This window comes from Chelonoidis abingdonii, chromosome 6, assembly GCF_003597395.2.
Source record: "Chelonoidis abingdonii isolate Lonesome George chromosome 6, CheloAbing_2.0, whole genome shotgun sequence".
NCBI classification, from domain to species: Eukaryota; Metazoa; Chordata; order Testudines; family Testudinidae; genus Chelonoidis; species Chelonoidis abingdonii.
Genome location: NC_133774.1, coordinates 35,961,898 through 35,979,899, shown reverse-complemented (window position 1 = coordinate 35,979,899; position 18,002 = coordinate 35,961,898).

The following is an 18,002-nucleotide window of genomic DNA, read 5'->3' as shown; positions in this document are numbered from 1 at the left end:
GGCTCCATTTACTTCAGTTTGTCTCCATGTGTGCCGAAAGTCACTCACGCAGAGGTCATTGCTGGTTTGGGGTCTCAGACTGTAAACTCTTCAGAGCAGAGACCAGGGGTGAAAGTAACATTAAACACTTACCAGTATGGGGGCTTGGCTCCAGGCCGCCAGAAGGGGTGGGGCCTTAGGAAGAAAGGGTGGGGCTGAGGGTCAGCCTGGGGTGCCCAGGGCTCCTGCGGCAATTTAAAGGGCCTGGGCACCCCAGGCTGCTGCCATGGTAGCAGTGGCGGTAGCGGGGCATCCCGGGTTCTTTCAAATCGCCAGCCCCTGGGCAGCTGTCCCTTTTGCCTTCTCCCCAATGGTGGCCCGTGGCAGTGCTTTAAGGAGGGTCCCTTGCTGCAGTAGTGCTTTAATGTCGCTGCCCCTTTCACCTCCCTCCCCCTGTCAGGGGCCCTACCGGCAGGGCCGCCAATGGGGAGTGGGGTTAAAGGGGCAGCGATGTTAATGTTGCCATGGTACTGCTTTCAGGAGGGTCCATAAAGTGCTCCCATGGTAGTGCTTTAACGTCAGCTGGGTATGGGCTGGTACCAGCGGCCACTTCTTACCGATACACTGTACCAGCACACTTTCACCCCTGGCAGGTACCAAAAGCACCTATATTTTCCTGTGTGTGTAGAGTACTTAGCACATTGTGGGTGAATACAAATAAGTTAATATAGTGCTGTGTATGGAATATTATTAATTATTAATTGTTGTTGTTGTTCATGGAAGGATTATTAGAAGCACTAAAAACTGTAAAATAGAAGTATATCTATTCCATATTTAAATTTGAGTTACATGCTATAACTACACTACTAACTAAATGTGACGCCTGATACTTAAATGCTAATCTAATGTATTGTTTCAGTTTATAAGATTGACCTGTCATTCACTTCTAAGTGTATTTACAATAAAACACCACCACAATACATCAGCTAACTAATGTTATTTAATGTCATCTAATACTAACCACAACTCCTTTACGAAACCAAATCAAAAATCCCCACTCAAGCCATGCTCCCCCATGAGAAAAATCTTGGGTTGTTAGACAGGCCTTGCAGTTCTGAAAGTCAATAAACTTCAGATTTGTTGGAACTGTGGCCAGTTGAATGCCAGGAATATAAGATTTATGGAAAATTAAATAAGTACCATTTGATGATTGAAGTTCTCAATCAAGGTTGAAGAATGATGTATTTGACATGAAAGCGTTGTGCAGTTGTTTAACTTCAGGCTTGCTATTTTACAGGTACTGTTTTGAAATTTGTCCCAAAGTTCCATAATTAAAACAGTTTTGGGCCTGATCTTATAAGCCTCCTGTTTGCAAGACGATGTGCAAGTTAATGAAAGTTCTTAAACTAAAACCCAGATTCACCAAAATCTAGTCCTGTGATTTCAGCTTGTGTGCGCAGGCCTGGTTAGAAAAATTTTACCTGTAAATAGAAAGCAAATTGGATATAGAGTCCCTGGAACAGTAAACCCTACTATGCAATATTTTTTTACATTGCTGTGGCAGTTAGAACCCTTAATTGGCCAGGGGAGAATTCCCTCTGGTGCAGATTTTGCATGTAACTCTTCTGCCAGACATTGTTAGCAGCAATAAAGCCTGGGTTCAAATGTTTGAGAGGTTACTCTGAAAATTAACAATCACCACTGGCTTAAACCCCCACCTAGAAACCTAGGAAAAACTAAATACCCTCCCTCAGTGTTCTTAACACAGTATTGCCCACTCTCAGGATTTTAACTGGGCCTGGAGCCAGCCTTTGATGGCATGCCAAGCTCCAGTCCTCTAAGGAATTTGAGCCATGCCTGGTTGAAGATCCATCTGATTGGCTGCCTGCCTCATTTGCCTGCCTGCTGGGGAAGAGAAACCAGTGAGAGCTGCTACAGGAAGAGCTCTCTCTTAATCCCCTTCCCCTCAGCCATTCTCACAGGATGGGAGGGAGAGGAGGGCAAGGAGCAGGAAGAGCCCAGCATCTCAGGACAGCTCTGTCTCTCCTCCTCTCCCCTTTCCTGCCCTTCTATAAGCAACGGGATTGGTTCCTCTTCTCCTTTCCCTTTCCCTCCCTGTAGCATCTGGCCTAAGAAGGGGCAGAGAAGGATGAAGAACCCCTAGAATTGCCCCCCCCAGCCTGTTCAATATCTTCATTAATGATCTGGAGCAGTGGTCCCCAATGCGGTGCCCGCAGGTGCCATGGTGCCCACGGGGGCATCTTAATGTGCCCGTGTCCTGGATCCCAGGAGAAAACCCGCCGAAATGCAGCAAAACTTCAGCAGCATTTTGGCGGGGGCGCCTCTCGATGACAATGCTTGTCACCAACAAGTGATGTCATCAAGAGGCATCGCCCCCGAATTTCGGCGGGGACGCCTCTTGATGATGCTACTTGCTGTCAACAAGTGACGTCATCGAGAGACGTTGCTCCCAAATTTCGGCGGCAACGCCTCTCGATGATGCCGCTTGTCAACGACAAGCGGCATCGTCGAGAGGCGTTGCCGCCGAAATGCTGTCGAAATTCGGCGGCATTTCGGCGGGTGCTCCACCGCCGCAGTGGTCCTTCGTCTGGCGCCCACCAGATGAAAAGGTTGGGGACCACTGATCTGGAGGATGGCATGGACTGCACTCTCAGCAAGTTTGCAGATGACACTAAACTGGGAGGAATGGTAGATATGCTGGAGGGTAGGGATAGGATACAGAGAAACCTAGACAAATTAGAGGACTGGGCCAAAAGAAACCTGATGAAGTTCAGCAAGGACAAGTGCAGAGTCCTGCACTTAGGATGGAAGAATCCCATTCACTCTTACAGACTAGGGACCGAATGGCTAGGCAGCAGTTCTGCAGAAAAGGACCTAAGGATTACAGTGGATGAGAAGCTGGATATGAGTTGACAGTGTGCCCTTGTTGCCGAGAAAGCTAAAGGCATTTCGGGCTGTATAAGTAGAGGCAGATTGAGGGACGTGATCATTCCCCTCTATTCAACATTGGTGAGGCCTCATCTGGAGTACTGTGTCCAGTTTTGGGCCCCACACTACAAGAAGGATGTGGAAAAATTGGAAAGAGTCCAGCGGACAGCAACACAAATTATTAGGGAGCTGGAGCACATGACTTCTGAGGACAGGCTGAGGGAACTGGGATTATTTAGTTTGCAGAAGAGAAGAATAAGGGGGGATTGGATAGCTGCTTTCAACTACCTGAAAGGGGGTTCCCAAGAGGATGGATCTAGACTGTTCTCAGTGGTACCAGATGACAGAACAAGGAGTAATGGTCTCAAGTTGCAGTGGGGGAGGTTTAGGTTGGATATTAGGAAAAACTTTTTCACTAGAAGGGTGATGAAGCACTGGAATGGGTTACCTAGGCAGGTGGCAGAATCTACTTCCTTAGAGGTTTTTAAGATCAGGCTTGACAAAGCCTTGGCTGGGATGATTTAGTTGAGGATCGGTCCTGCTTTGAGCTGGGGGTTGGACTTGATGATCTCCTGAGGTCCCTTCCAACCCCGGTATTCTATGAGACAACACTGTTGCACCCTCTCCAGCCTGGAAAGGGGGCTGTAGAACTCCTGGAAGAGCAGAGGTGAGACTGATGGGCTGAACTGATGTGGGGGGGGAGGGGTGGTGGTGGGCAGGACTGAGATACAAGATTGATTTGGAGGTTGGGGCAGAATGAATTGCAGGGATGGGCAGATGTGGGGAGTGGGATGAGAGCTCCAGTGGCAGAGGCCAAAATCACCTTACTTTATAAATTTGGGACAGTGGGCAATGCTAACTGTAGTATACACACTGGGAATGGAAAGGGAGAGCTCAAATCAAACAACAGAACTTCCCACCCCAGTATAATCCTTTTAAAAGTCTCCTGATTTTTGATGTCTTGAGGTTGGCAATACTATTAACAGGCAATCCCTTCTAGCTCACAAGCATTGATTATTAAAACAAGGAAAGATAGGTGAGAATGCGTGATAAACAAATGTCTAACACATCCCCACTCATCCTTTGTTACACCCCACTCATGGTTTGATGTCAGCGGGTAGAGTCTAGGAGTGCACTTTTGAAGGCCTGTGTGATGGTGTGTCCACGCCACACAAGGCCTGAAGGGGTTAAGGTGGCTAGTTGGGCCAATTAACTTCCCAGGCTGCACCTGGAGGAGGAGCCAGGGAGCAGAGATTAATTAGATGAGGCTCAACTGGACAGTGACAGGTGAGGCCCATATAAAGCCTGGGAGATGAGAACAGAAACAGGCTGTAGGGAAGTAGTTTGCAGTCACTCCCTGGGAGAAGGGACGTGTGTTTGGGGCTACAGAGAAAAGTGGCTTACAGTTACTCCCTGGGAGGAGGCAGTTGTGGTGGGCTGGCAAACCCGGGGTGCAGGGATAGTCAGAAAGGTAGGAAAGGCTCAAAGAAGAAACAGCAAGGAATGGGATAGGATAGTGCAGACCTTGGCTGCTGAAGAGAGGGCCCCTGAGCTGGAATCTGGAATAGAGGGTGGGTCTGGGTTCCTCTACCAGCCACTGGGGAAGTGGCACAGAACAGGTAGTGGAGAGTAGACTGCCTGGACCATTTGCCCTGAAAGACTTTGGTACCCTGGAAGGAGAGGACCATACTGACTGGAGGACCAAGTCATGAAGAAGAAGCTGCAGCTCCTGAAGCAACAGGAGCCAATGAGTGAGAGAGGACTATGGCTAGAGAGACTGACAGAGGAGTGCGCAGCACCTGGAAAGAGTTAATCCTCAGAATTGCCAGGAGGAGGTGACCCTAATGGTGAGTGCACCCCATGACAGCCTGTCTCCAGCCCCTTGGGGAAGTGCTGCCTGCTATGGTCCTCAGAGCCCACCATCTAACCCAGCTATAGTTATTCCAGCTTTATTGGTGCCTCTGTAGCAGGATCATCATCAGAATTCACTCAGCTCTATTGCTATCTTCTGCAGCTTAAGCGAAGAGCCATCTCTTCACAAAGTCTTCACTAAAGAGGATTCAATGGCATTAAGGACCTTTAAGCAGTGTCCTTGCCACAAAGATAGGAGCTCCTTTCTTTCTTCTCAGTTCAGTCCCACGACTCCATCAATTCAAAGTTTTTTTGTTTCTTTGTTTTGTTTTTTTGCATAGTTCTGGTGAGAACCTGATTTTGACTAGAGACAACGTGTGCCTCTGATAGTGGGGGAGGGAGACAGAGTGAGGGCAGCTGGCTTCAGCGTGCTACCTCTATAGTTCCCTTCTTCTGTAGCTGTAGTTCCCAAATTTTTTAGTTGTGCAGCTCCCTTACCTATATTTTTAAACTTATTGGCTCCCACAGTCATACTGTGGTGGGTGTGGTTTTTTTTATTTTGTTTTTACTGACTCAAGACCCTAGAGTCAAGAGAGACACTACAGTTCAGATGGTTTTGCAACATTACTTGTGCTGCAACCCCACTGTTCTTTCCAGTCATGGCTACTGCCCCATCAGTATACTGCCTCACGCACATAGCCCAGTTCAGACCATTGTCCACTATGAGTTTATTGAGGATCTTGAATATTTCCAACCACTTGTTCAGATTGGGATTTCTTTGCAAAATAAATGTTCAACTATTGTACCTGCTTTGATAAATCTCACATAACACAGAAGCTGATCCATGTTTTCTACATCTGTGGATTAATCAAACTGCAGTGAAGAATACTGAATCTTCTTATCTTATTCTATCAACTGATCCTGGATGTTTTCTGTAAGGTCACCAATCATAATTCTACATGTCTATTGCTACTGGAAGTAGAAGGTTTCACCACCAGCACGTGCCTGCTTGTAATTCACATGGCTTCTGAGGCTTTTTGAGGAACAGTTGCTTCTTTAGACACGACTCTTTTTTTTGTTTTTATTTTTTGCTGCTTTCCTTTTTTCTAAAGGAAAAAACAACACCTCTTGTTTACAAATTGTGGGTGTTTGGTTTCTAAATGTTTCCCTGGCCTCATACTTTCATTTACTAGCCCTTGAAAACGAATAACAAATTGTGGCTGTGGATTTTCTCCAGTGATATGGATACACACAAATCCAAACCTAATGTAACTATCATCATATTGTCCGCTTTTCTAACTTTGCTGTGTACCTTCATTAAAATCTTCTTCTTCAGCCAAACGTTTGCTGCTTGCTTAGCACTTGGTAAAAATAGTCCCATTGTAAAGATAAGCCTTCTCCTCTCTCTCCCTCTCTTGCAGTCCTCTTCCCCTATCTGCTAGAGCTGGTGTGCCAGCGTCTCTCCTCTGAAAGCCCCCCAAAACACTTATGGCCCCCCATGAACCCTTCATGGCTCCCTAAGGAACACACAGCTCATGATTTGGGAAACATTGCTTGTAGCATCAGGCCATAGGGCTTACATGTGCAAGGAAGGTTATACTACCCTACAAGGCCCCTCTGTGAGCCCTGGCATAAGGAACCATGTTGGGGATGAGGCCTGGCATGGGAAGGCCATGTTGGGAGGGAGCTGTAGGGACACAGTACATGGGGCCAGGATGCCCCTTGGGGTCTCAAACAGGGGACATGAAATCTAAAATATTTATTGAACATTTCCCAAAATTTTACCCAACAGAATGAGCGGTGGAGGGAGGAGATTGGGATAGAAACCCCCCGGGGGCAGAAGGGTTTAGGGGCTGGAGTTTAGTAGATCAAGGAGGGCAGAGGACAGGTCTCACCACGCCTGAGCCAGAAAGTTGAACTGCTGAGTGGGGTTGGTGCTCTTCTGTGCCTCTCCCTGACACTGCACTAGACTGGCTGGACCCTTCACTCCAGCCAGATGCCTGAGACTGAGTTGAGCCAGCCCAGCCCCACCCGGCGCTGGGCCCGCCTCAGGTGGTGGTGGAGTTTGGTTCATGGGTGGGGCCTAAGCAGGTTGCACAGTAGAAAAGGCCTGGCAGGGGCAACACTGGAGGTCACCACTTTGATCTCCCCAAAACCAGCACCCCCAGAACCAGCTGTGAGTCCTTGGCACCCCTCCACCCACACGGGCAGCATGTGGGGAGCTCCAGAGAGGCAGCACTGCTCCAGCCAGCAGCAGTCATAGCTGAACTCCTCTGCTGCTGCTGTGACCCATGGGTGGAGGGGAGGAGACCTGCTGGCTTGGCACCATGCTGGCTTTGAGGCTGCAGCAGCAGTACTACCGGGGATGGGAGGGACACAATCTTACTGAATGAGTCAGCAACTGGTGTGGAGGCTCTGGCTCCTCTCTGCCCCTTTCTCACCTTTTTGGCACCCTCTGTGTAGTGCCATGCTGCCACTCATTGCAGTCTGTCCCCAGCTACCCATAATTTGATCAGCAGCTCAGAACTGGGAAGGCACAGAGATCACTTAAAGCCATGTTAGTCCTGCCCACCCTCTGGGTTATATGTTTTATGGCCTCTAAGGAGCGCAATACAAAGTTGCATGCTAGGTATATGCTTTAAGGTGCCTGTGTTTGAAAATGAAGCTCTTTCCCTTCAGAGATGTGTAAATGTATGTTCTGAGGAATAATAATGGCTGAGTTAAATTTTTTGGACAATTTATTTTATGATGTGTGACAATGATAATGAAGTTCTGTCCCCGTGTGTGCCCCACATTAGAAAACTGCATTTCCTCATCACACCTTTACAGTGGCCATCATGTTTAACTGTCATAAAATACCAATGAGTCATACCTTATTTGAAATCACGAGTGCACATGAACAATTTAGTGATAACAAGTACACGCAGAAAAAAATACTCCCCCTCAAAAGTGAAGGATAAACGTTAATGTTGTTAATCTGTAATAAGCCATTTTGACCTCTGACTTTCCACACTCCAACTTGACCTTCTAGGCTCAGTCATGAATGCAAAAGTGGCCATTAAGCACCCAATGTAGATATACAGATGTTTACTTGGAGTTGATTTTTGTAGTGATTAAGTGATTTAATCCTATTTGATATGAGTGCTCACTATTAACTATAAATTGGATACTTTTTTTTAGATTACCTTGCTTTTTAAATTTCTACAGGGACAATACAGTGGGGGCTCTGAACTCAGTTAGGGACCCTGGATGCTACTATAATACAAATAATAATAGTTACTTGTAATACAGACTGCAAAGGGGAAATCCCTTGTACAATTCCATTCCACTGACAAAAGCAGTCTGGTAGAAGAAATCTGATTCACAAATTGATAATTTTATGCAGCTGTGTACCCACTCACATCTCTCTCCGAATCAACCCCAGCATGTTTGGCAGGAGCTCAGCATAATATTTGTTTGCTGTAACTCACATTCTATAATGGCTCTCTATGCCCACCCTCTGATGCTGATTAAGTACCATTGAAAGCAGTGTATACTATCAACAATAATTATTTGTTTAAAGAGAAAGATTAGGGATGCTGTATGGATTCCTGCACATGGAGTACATGCAGGCAGTGCTTTCCTAATGCACACAGTCTGATGCTCAGGAACAAATACCATAAGAGAGCAGTACTAGAATGTGTGGAATATCAGTCATTAATGGCTAAGTTTTCAAAAATTGGTGTCTGTTGTGTCTGCAAATATGCTATGACAGAAGCCATTGGAATCAGTGGATACTGATCAAAGCTGTGAAGTGGGGTCAAACCTTGGTGGGTTTGAGGCCATGAACTGGGAGGAATGTAATGCATGGGCTGTGGGGAGCCCCCTGTTTATGTGAGGACCCATAGGCTGGCTCCCCTGAGTTACGGGATGTGGAGGGGAGGGAATTAAATTGTGGAAGGTCCATATGGTCTTTCTGTGGAAGCATTTGGGCTGTGACCTCCTGAGATGCAGACTGTAAATGGGTTGTGTGTGCCCTGAGCCAAGGGGAGTCCTTTTTGGTGGGACCCTGAGCCATGGCTTCCTGAACTGGTAGGCTATGAAAGCATGCCTTGAGACAGTAGGATGTGGTGGTCCTCTGAGTGTGTGCCATTGGGAGACCTCTTGAACCATGGAGTATATAGTCTGGTGTGCCAGGTCCCCCTGAACTGAAGCTCATGGGAGATGGGGCAGGGGGGCATGTGCCATATTGAATGAGCCAATGGGCTATATTCTATTGCAGGGGTAGGCAACCTATGGCTCACGTGCCGAAGGCGGCACACGAGCTGACTTTCAGTGGCACTCACACTGCCCGGGTCCTGGCCACCAGTCCGGGGGGCTCTGCATTTTAATCTAATTTTAAATGAAGCTTCTTAAACATTTTAAAAACCTTATTTACTTTACATACAACAATAGTTCAGTTATATATATAGACTTTAAAACGTTAAAATGTATTACTGGCACATGAAACCTTAAATTAGAGTGAAGAAATGAAGACTCGGCAACCACTTCTGAAAGGTTGCTGACCTTTGTTCTATTGGGCTGAACAGTGTGGACAGCACCCTCAGCAAAGGGCCATGTGATTCCAGAATTATGGGCAATAAATGAGTTGGGCATTGATCAGGTACCTTGAGCTGTGGGCTGAAGGGGGTAAGGCCCCAGGGACTGAGTCTTCCTTGGGCATAAATTGCTCATGTGCCAAGAGGCCCAGTTTGCCTTAATCCAGCATTTTCACTGAGGACTCCTCATGTACTGCCAATTAGGAGTTTTTCAGGGACGGACAAGGCCTATGGACTTCTAAACAAGTTGTTGCGACTGGAAATCCAAACCCTCAGCAAGAACAACGCTCTGTAAAGTAGCTAATTCTTTGCTCCACCCCCCTACCTTTTGCTTCTCCCTAAAAATATCATACAGCTCCAATCCTTCAGAGCTACAAGGGTGGGGCTTTTGTGGGGATCTGGAAGCAGGAAATGATTCAGTTGAGAAACTTGCTTCTTGCTACTCTTTGATCTTTCTACCCTATTCACTAGATCTGAACCCCCCCCCCCCCCCACAAAGTGCAGGGAGAAATCTGATCTTAAAGAGACTTGCCCATGTAAGAGTATCTTCACTATCAATGTTAAAGCACTGCCACTGCAGTACTTTAACATGGCTATGTAGTGGTGTAAAAAACCCACCCCCACGAGAGGAATAGCTACCAGAGCTGGGAGCATGGCTCCCAGTGCTGATGCACTGTGTACACTGCCATTTTACAGAACTGAAACTTGCATCACTCAAGGGGGTGTTTTTTTCACAGCCTTGAGTGAGAAAGTTTCAGCGCCCTAAAGTGGCGGTGTAGACAAGGCCTTAGAATTTATTCATTTTGTCATTCGTGTAGCCTGATGAACATCTTGTTTCTGTGTAGTTCTCAGTGTGACAGCTGTCATACCAACCCTTCTGTATGTTACAACAGCACACTCGATCTGAAATGCCAGACGACATTAAAAAAAGTGACTAATTCAGTTTTTTCATAGGCCAGGCTTCTTAAGAAAAGTGATTAAAAGGGATGCAGCCTCAAATGCCAGCTTCTGTGAATCAGTTTTTGGCTCTAGACTGTTTATTGTTTTTTTCACTGATATGAGTGAAAGGAATATTTTCAGTCTTCCTCAATATCTATGTATCCCACCACCCAACACACCTTTCAAGATCCAGGAGTTCCACACGTGCCTCATCCAGTGCACTAAATTCCCCAATAACAACTATGTTGGTGAAACCAGACCATTGCTACACTTCTGAATGAACTCGCACCATATCACCTGTGGATGAACATTTTTCACATAGTGATCACTCCATATCTGACCTCTTAGTCCTCATCCTCAAAGGAAATCTGCAAAATATCTTCAAAAAGATGAGCCTGGGAACTTAAATTCATAACTTTGCTGGCCACTAAGGGCTTGTCTACACCACACAGCTTTTAGTGACAAGGCTGTCTTGTTGCTAAAAGTCAGCGTGTGTAAACGCTCTTTGTTGGTACTTTGTCGGCACTTTTGCCAACAAAATACTTCTAGCTCCATGAGCGGCATTAGCTTTGTTGGCAGAAGAGTGCTCCTGCCAACAAAGCCGCATTCAGACTGCCACTTGCATTGGTAAAACTTTTGTCTTTTGCGGGGAAGGTGGGGGGTGTTAAGTACCCGTGAAAGACAAAAGTTTTGTGGACAACTTCGCAGTGTTGACATACCCTGAAAATCATGGACTTTATTAGACACTGGATTTGTAGCTTATTGCAACAATCCGTAACCCACTAACCCCTCTTTTTTTCCTGTGACTGCAAAGGTGTTAACTGGCTACTTCATCTTGAATAGTCTCTTGCAATATGTGTTAACTACTTTTGCTAAACAATCTATTCCACCTTGTGTTTAGCTGCATCACTCTGAGTACCTTTACCAGACCTGAAGAAGAGATTTGTGTAAGCTCAGAAGCTTGTCTCTTTCAGCTACAGAAGTGGATCTAGTAAAAGATATTACCTCACTCACCTTGTCTCTAATATCTCGGGATGGATATTAGATGGGGCTACATGGATGAATTTAGTTGGGGCTGGTCCTGCTTTGAGCAGGGGGTTGGACTAGATGACCTCCTGAGGTCCCTTCCAACCCTAATCTTCTATGATTCTATGGCTACAACACTGCAGTGAACACATTCACATTTAAACACCTTTTATTGTTGTTGACCATAGCTTTACTTAGTGGTAAAGCTTGATGAGCTTGAATGGCTCATCTATCTGTTCTATTTGGTATTGTATGAAAAACTGGAATTGGGAAGGGTTTCATAGGGTTTATTATTCCAAACTCTGGCCAAAATTCACCTTTCAGATTCATATGGTAGATTTCAAATTTGATTTTCTGTTTGATGTTTGTAAAAAGAGCAGTATACTATAGCTTGGATTTGGCATGCTGAACAGAGCAAAACTAGCAACATGGACCTAAATCCATCAAATCTTCAGATTTTAATTGTTTCTGGCTTTATGGGAGGGTTACTTCCAAGTACCCTGAATTTGTGTAGCATGGGCTATTTAATTTGGTTTGTTTTAGTAATTAAAGGCAAGGATACCTGGAGCTCTAGATGCCTATTCTTAATCTTTGTATAAATCTAAATTATTAATATTAATTAACACATATCCTGCCTAATTGCTGAAGAGACAATGGAGAGGCGATGTCATATGTTCACGTGTAGTGGTGGCTGTTCATTAATTCAGGAGGTCTGGATTTCAGTATGAAATATTATTGGACAAGGTAACTAACTGGGATATCTCTAGCCATGAACCCAAAGGTTTTGTTGTTGTGATGGAACCACCAGGTTAATTCCTTTAAACAGAGTGGGGGTCTTACATTGTATATAGTCCACAAAATTGACAAATGATTGTTTTGATTTTGAAACCTAGGCACGATTAAGAAGAATTTTTTGATAAAACAACTAATGCTACTGGTTTGGAACAGCAGACTATCAATGTGCACAGGGGAAAAAAAAAAAAGAGCAGACGATGAACAATGGGATCAATTGGAAAACCCAGGGAAGGATCATCAACTATTATAATCTTTATCATACAGACTGAAAGATCTATAGGGATCCCCCCCCAACAGTGGGAAATCAGGCATTGGATCAGAAAACAGATCTTTCTCTTCTAAAAGAGTTTCTAACTCATTGCTTTCATTATAATTTGCTATGTAAACAACTGTATTGTAAATTGCAAATTTTACCTTTCAATAAAGCGGTAAGTTAAAAACCCACTATAATTGTGAGCTAGCAGTGCAGTATATGTACCCCTGAAATCCTCAGACTGTTTGTTTACATACTAAATGATAATTCTCTGGGGTAAGGGTTTTAAATAGCATACTAATTTGTTTTGTTTTTTCATTGTTTTACTTTTTTACTGTTGTTTTAAACAAATAAGTCACAATTTATAAGCTACAGACTGACAACTGACGCAAATCCTGTCCCATGCCAAAGTATTTCTTAGTCCACTTACACACACACACACCTGCCAACTATATTAGTCATTATTGCTAAATTTAACATGGGAAATAAAAGGAGATTAAGCAATGTTAAGGTGTGGTACAAATTGACAAAAGCCTGAAAAAGTTGAGGACGAAACTCCATCTTTCATGTGCCAGTTTGTGCCTACATAATGCAGCACATATACTTGAGGTTAGCTATTTCCTGCAATGTCTGTAATACCTCTGGACAATAGAGCACATGCGGAACAAAGTTCCGGCTTCAGCTTTGTATTTCCTGGTTTGTATCCATTTGTGCAACAAACCTAACATTTAAACTCTCAACTGCTGCATGGACATAATGGACAGTCACCTTCAGTTTTTGTTGGAACAAGAAGGATGCCTGGAATGAAAGGTTGTCCAGTGGATGGCAATTGAAAGACCTGGGTTTTGTAGCTTTACCAGTGATCTGCTATATGACGCTGGCAAGTCATTTTACCTCCATGGACTCTGTTTCCCTTCCAATACCTTTTCTGTCTTGCCCATTTAGACTACTCTTTGGGGTAGGGATGGTCTTTGTACGGTGCCTATCACTGTGGGGCTGGGATAATGGTTGGGGCTTCTAGGTTTGTGACCAGGGAGAAATGTTAGAAATAAAGGGAGGGTATCCTCTTCTTCCATGGTCCTACACCAGATACATCAGATTGTGTTCCGAGTGAGTGGAATGTGATGCAGAGCACTGTGTATTGTAGATGTGCCCTTTGTATTTACTTATAATACAGGAATCCCCAGAGACTCCAGTCATGATCAGAACTACTTTATTCTCGGCATTGTAGAAGCACAGTAAGAAACAGTATCTGCCCCAAAGAACCCACATTTTAAAGACAGAATGTTAGCAGTGGGTGTAGTACACAACAAAGGGTGTTGTAGTAAGTGGAGGACCAAAACGGTAGTAGTAAAGTATGGTTTCGTAGAGTAGTTACATGCATAATTAGCAATGTCACAATAGGGTGTGGAGGGAGAGTCCCCATCCAATATTTTTATTTGTATGGAATTTAGCAACTTGACTGAATTTACTGTCAATCTGACTGTCATCAGCTAATCAAACAAGATTTCTTGAAACCCTGCCACACTTTCTACTCTCTTGAATAGATACAGGATATTCAGATACCTGTCATACTTTCCAGAGCCCAAGTGTTTGGGAAATGGTGTCACATGAACTCCTTAAATGTAGCATATACATTTCTATGGAAGAGGATTCTGGTATTCCTATGCAATTCATCTGAAACCATTACAATACAGTTCTTTGAACCATGAATGTTCTGTTTTTATTCTCTGTGAAGAATTTCACACAACTGTTTTACAAGAATTCAAGAAAGCATAGAATGGAGAATGCACTAATTCATTCATTGTATGCAGTGTTGGTCCCAGGATATTAAATAGACAAGGTGGGTGAAGTAATATCTTTTATTGGGCCAACTTCTGTTGGTGAGAGAAACAAGCTTACCGAGAGTTTACTCAGAGCTCTTCTTCAGGTCTGGGAAGAAGAGCTCAATGTAAGCTTGAAAGCTTGTCTTTCTCATCAACAGAACTTGGTTTGATAAAATATATTACCTCACTCACCTTGTCCCTCTAATCCACTCAGACATATCTGAACAGACAAGGGAGGGGGAAGAAATGAGGAGCTCTTCAGTGAACTAAGAAATAATAGAGACAATAGTGGATGTAAAATTAGCATCCTTAAGTGTATGAGTCCACAAGAAAAGGTAGGTCAGAGCAGGCACTACATAAGTCATCCTCCAAGTAACCAGGCAGCTGGGAGCCCTTCAGATGGATCTGTTTGTCACAAGAAAAAGCCTCCAGCTAAGAAAAGTGAAAGAGATCTGGGAGTTATGTTGACAGATACCCTGTCACGCAAGTGATCCAAGACTGTTGTACATATTGGGGCATGGGTCACTTGCTGGAGGATTCTCTGCACCTTAACATCTTTAAACCACGATTTGAGGACTTCAATACCTCAGACATAGGTTAGGAGTTTGTTACAGGAGTGGGTGAGATTCTGTGGCCTGCATTATGCAGAAGGTCAGACAGACTAAATAATCATAATGGTCGCTTCTGACCTTAAAGTCTATGAGTCTATATTACCTCCCCTATGATTGACAGAAGAATGATTCAGAAGGTAAAGAAAGAACAAGGTGAAGTAATCCTTGTTACCCCAAGATGGCCAAAAAATGTGAATATGACTTTCAGTGACGAGAACAAGGACCAGTCCTTCATTTACATTCCAAACCTCTATAGTTTATAGCCTGGACACTAAAAATGAATAAATGGATGAAAACTCCTGGGGTTTTTTAGAGTTACTTAGACCTCATTTTCTTCAGGACATCTACTCAGCAACTTATCCTAATGCCTGGACTGTATTTTCTTTTTGGTGCAAGGATAGAAACTTGAACCCCTAAAATGCAGACATTCCAGCAAAACTTAATTGCTGAAACACAGGAAGGCAATTGTGGAAAAATATAGTCAACATATTTTCTTTCAATTTTTTGTAGCAATTCAGAATCTGAGTGAAAATTTCACTAAACTTTAAAAAATGCCCACTGTCTTCAGTTATAGTTAAAAGTTGCCTGGTTATTTATGATGTTTTAAAAGTTATTAAATTTTGGAAGCGCTAGTTTAAGCAGCAAGTGGATGGGCTATGGTTATGTGAACATTCTTACTGGGCAACAAGTCTTCAGCTGCCTCTAGTTCTGCAGAAGGGATACAACCTACAAGTTAGGACTAGCCGTAATGTTATTGAGAGAAAACTTTCAATGTCTCTGTAACTGGATAACAAATTTTCTATCCAACGCACAATTCATGTGAAACTTAAATTCAACAGGTCTGATTCTCATTTACGCCCAGGTCACTTTTGCCAAAGCAATGTAATCTGGCCTTTGTGTAAATAGAAATCAGACCCAATGGGAATTTTGCCTGAGTGAGGCCTGCAGGATTGGGTCCTATGACTATAAAACTAGTTGAGATGGTAAATAATTAATTGCATTTGGTGTTATGACAAACTCTGATGTTTTCATGCTATTGTATCTTAATTATTTCTGTTAAATACAGAAATTAATTTTGCAGAAAAGGTAAGGATTTATGCCTATCTTGAATAAAAAAGTCTCAAGATAATGGGTTAAAGTTGAATTTTCTTAGCATTTATGGCACCTGCATCCTGAATGGATAGATCTTTCTTCTCTAGGATAATTTGACATCCCCATATTAGAGAGATAAGGTGGGTGAGATAATATACCAGCACCATCTAGAGCTAGTAGAGGCAAATTGCACTGTTTTCATTTGTCAGCCCTGTTTTTTAGGGGTTTAGTCCGTGCTGCAGAAACTTACAGCAGACTGAAAATTGGAAGACCATGTTTTTAGCAGTAAGTAAAATAATATTTATTTTCCAAATCACGAGATTTTTTGTTGTTAAATATAGTCAATGTAATATTTAAGAGGCCTCCTAATTAAAATGGCTTTTGGTTTTTCTGTTTAACTCTGAAGAAACTTCAGTTTAAAAATACCATGGATTGATTCCTTAGATGCTCCAAATAAGCCCTGAGAACAACAGAAGCTGTCGGCTTCTCCCTGATCTTTAGGCCAGTTTTCTGCTAGTCCGATCCCCAGAGAAATTTAAAGCAGCCTCAGGGCAGCTTAAAACTACACCAGCTTACAGCAAGAGCTGATCACTAGCTCACAACATGAACCCAGAGTGATGCAAAGAGACCAACATGGGATCAAAGATTTGATTCTATCTGTGCAAAGTGAAGCCCACAATCCAATTGATTCTCAACTGCTTTATACAGTTGTTATAAGAGTTGTTCTTTTCTTTAGTTTTAATAAATCTGCTTTAGTAAGATCCAAAACAAAATGTGTGTAATGTATGGCACAAAAGAAAATCTCCCACCTGCCTGTTGATTTAGTAGGGTTAATACCTAGGGGAGCATGGAACCAGGAAATGAATTAAAGGGGAACTTGTCACTGAGACTGTTTACTCCTTGGCTCCATCTGTCACTCTGATATGGCTCCCATAAATACATGCAAAACCCCAACTGCACAGAGTTGTCACAGAGAAGCTGCTACAGGCTCTGGGGAATGTCTCTACTACCCTTTCCTTTGCAAATTTAGAGTCCTCGCCACTCCTTTCTTACTGTTTCATTTCCCTTTGTACCTCACAGCTCCTACTGACACGCACAAGGCAGTGAACAACTGGATGGGGCAGAGAGACAAGCAGGAGTGCTGGCAGCCTTTTGTGCACCCTAGGCAGCGGAAGGTCCCACCCCCGAAATGGCGCCCCCAACGGAGGCAGTGGAAGGTCCTGCCCTCGAAATAATGACGACAACCGCAGTGGCTGAACATCCGGCCACCGCAGTTGCCGCTCTCCAAATGTTAGCGCCCTAGGCGACCACCTAGGTTGCCTAATGGGTTGCGCCGGCCCTGGAGACAAGAATCCTCTGTGCATGCTGTTCTGCCTGGACAGTGGTTCCCATTCACTCCTAATGATCTTTCTGGGCATCTTCTCCTGTGCTCACAAGTACTTTACCGAATAATATGCAGCAATTTTCTAACACTTTCCAGCTGAAGGTTTCAATTCACTTTACAAAGGTGCATGAGCAGCCACATCCCTATTTTATAGATAGGGAATATGGGGCAGAGAATTTAAGGCCAAATTCTTATGTAGGTGCCTAAAGTTAGGAAGTTAAACCCAGATTTAGGCACCTAAATAAATTGCCTGCTTTTCAGAGGTACTGAGCACTACAGCTTTCATTGACTTCCGAAGGCAAGGAGGGTGGAGGAAGTAGCAATGGGAATGTGAAAGGTATCTTTTTCTTGGTAAAGAGGCCTGTTTAAGTGTGGTAATGCTGCAGATGGCTGTCAGCCTATCGGAACTTTCTCTCTATCCCTTGGGCAATCAGAGGAGGCCTGGAAGAGCTCACCTGACCCACCTGTAATTGTAGGAAGGATGTGTACTTGGGACAAGCTTCTCTCAGGCCACATCTACACTACGGGATAATATCAAATTAGCTAAAATTGGTTTTATAAAACTGATATTATAAATTCGATTTCATGCGGCCACACTAGGCACAGTAATTCGGCGTTGTGCGTCCATGGTCCGAGGCTAACGTCGATTTCTGAAGTGTTGCATTGTGGGTAGCTCTTCCGTAGCTATCCCATAGTTCCCACAGTCTCCCCCGCCCCTTG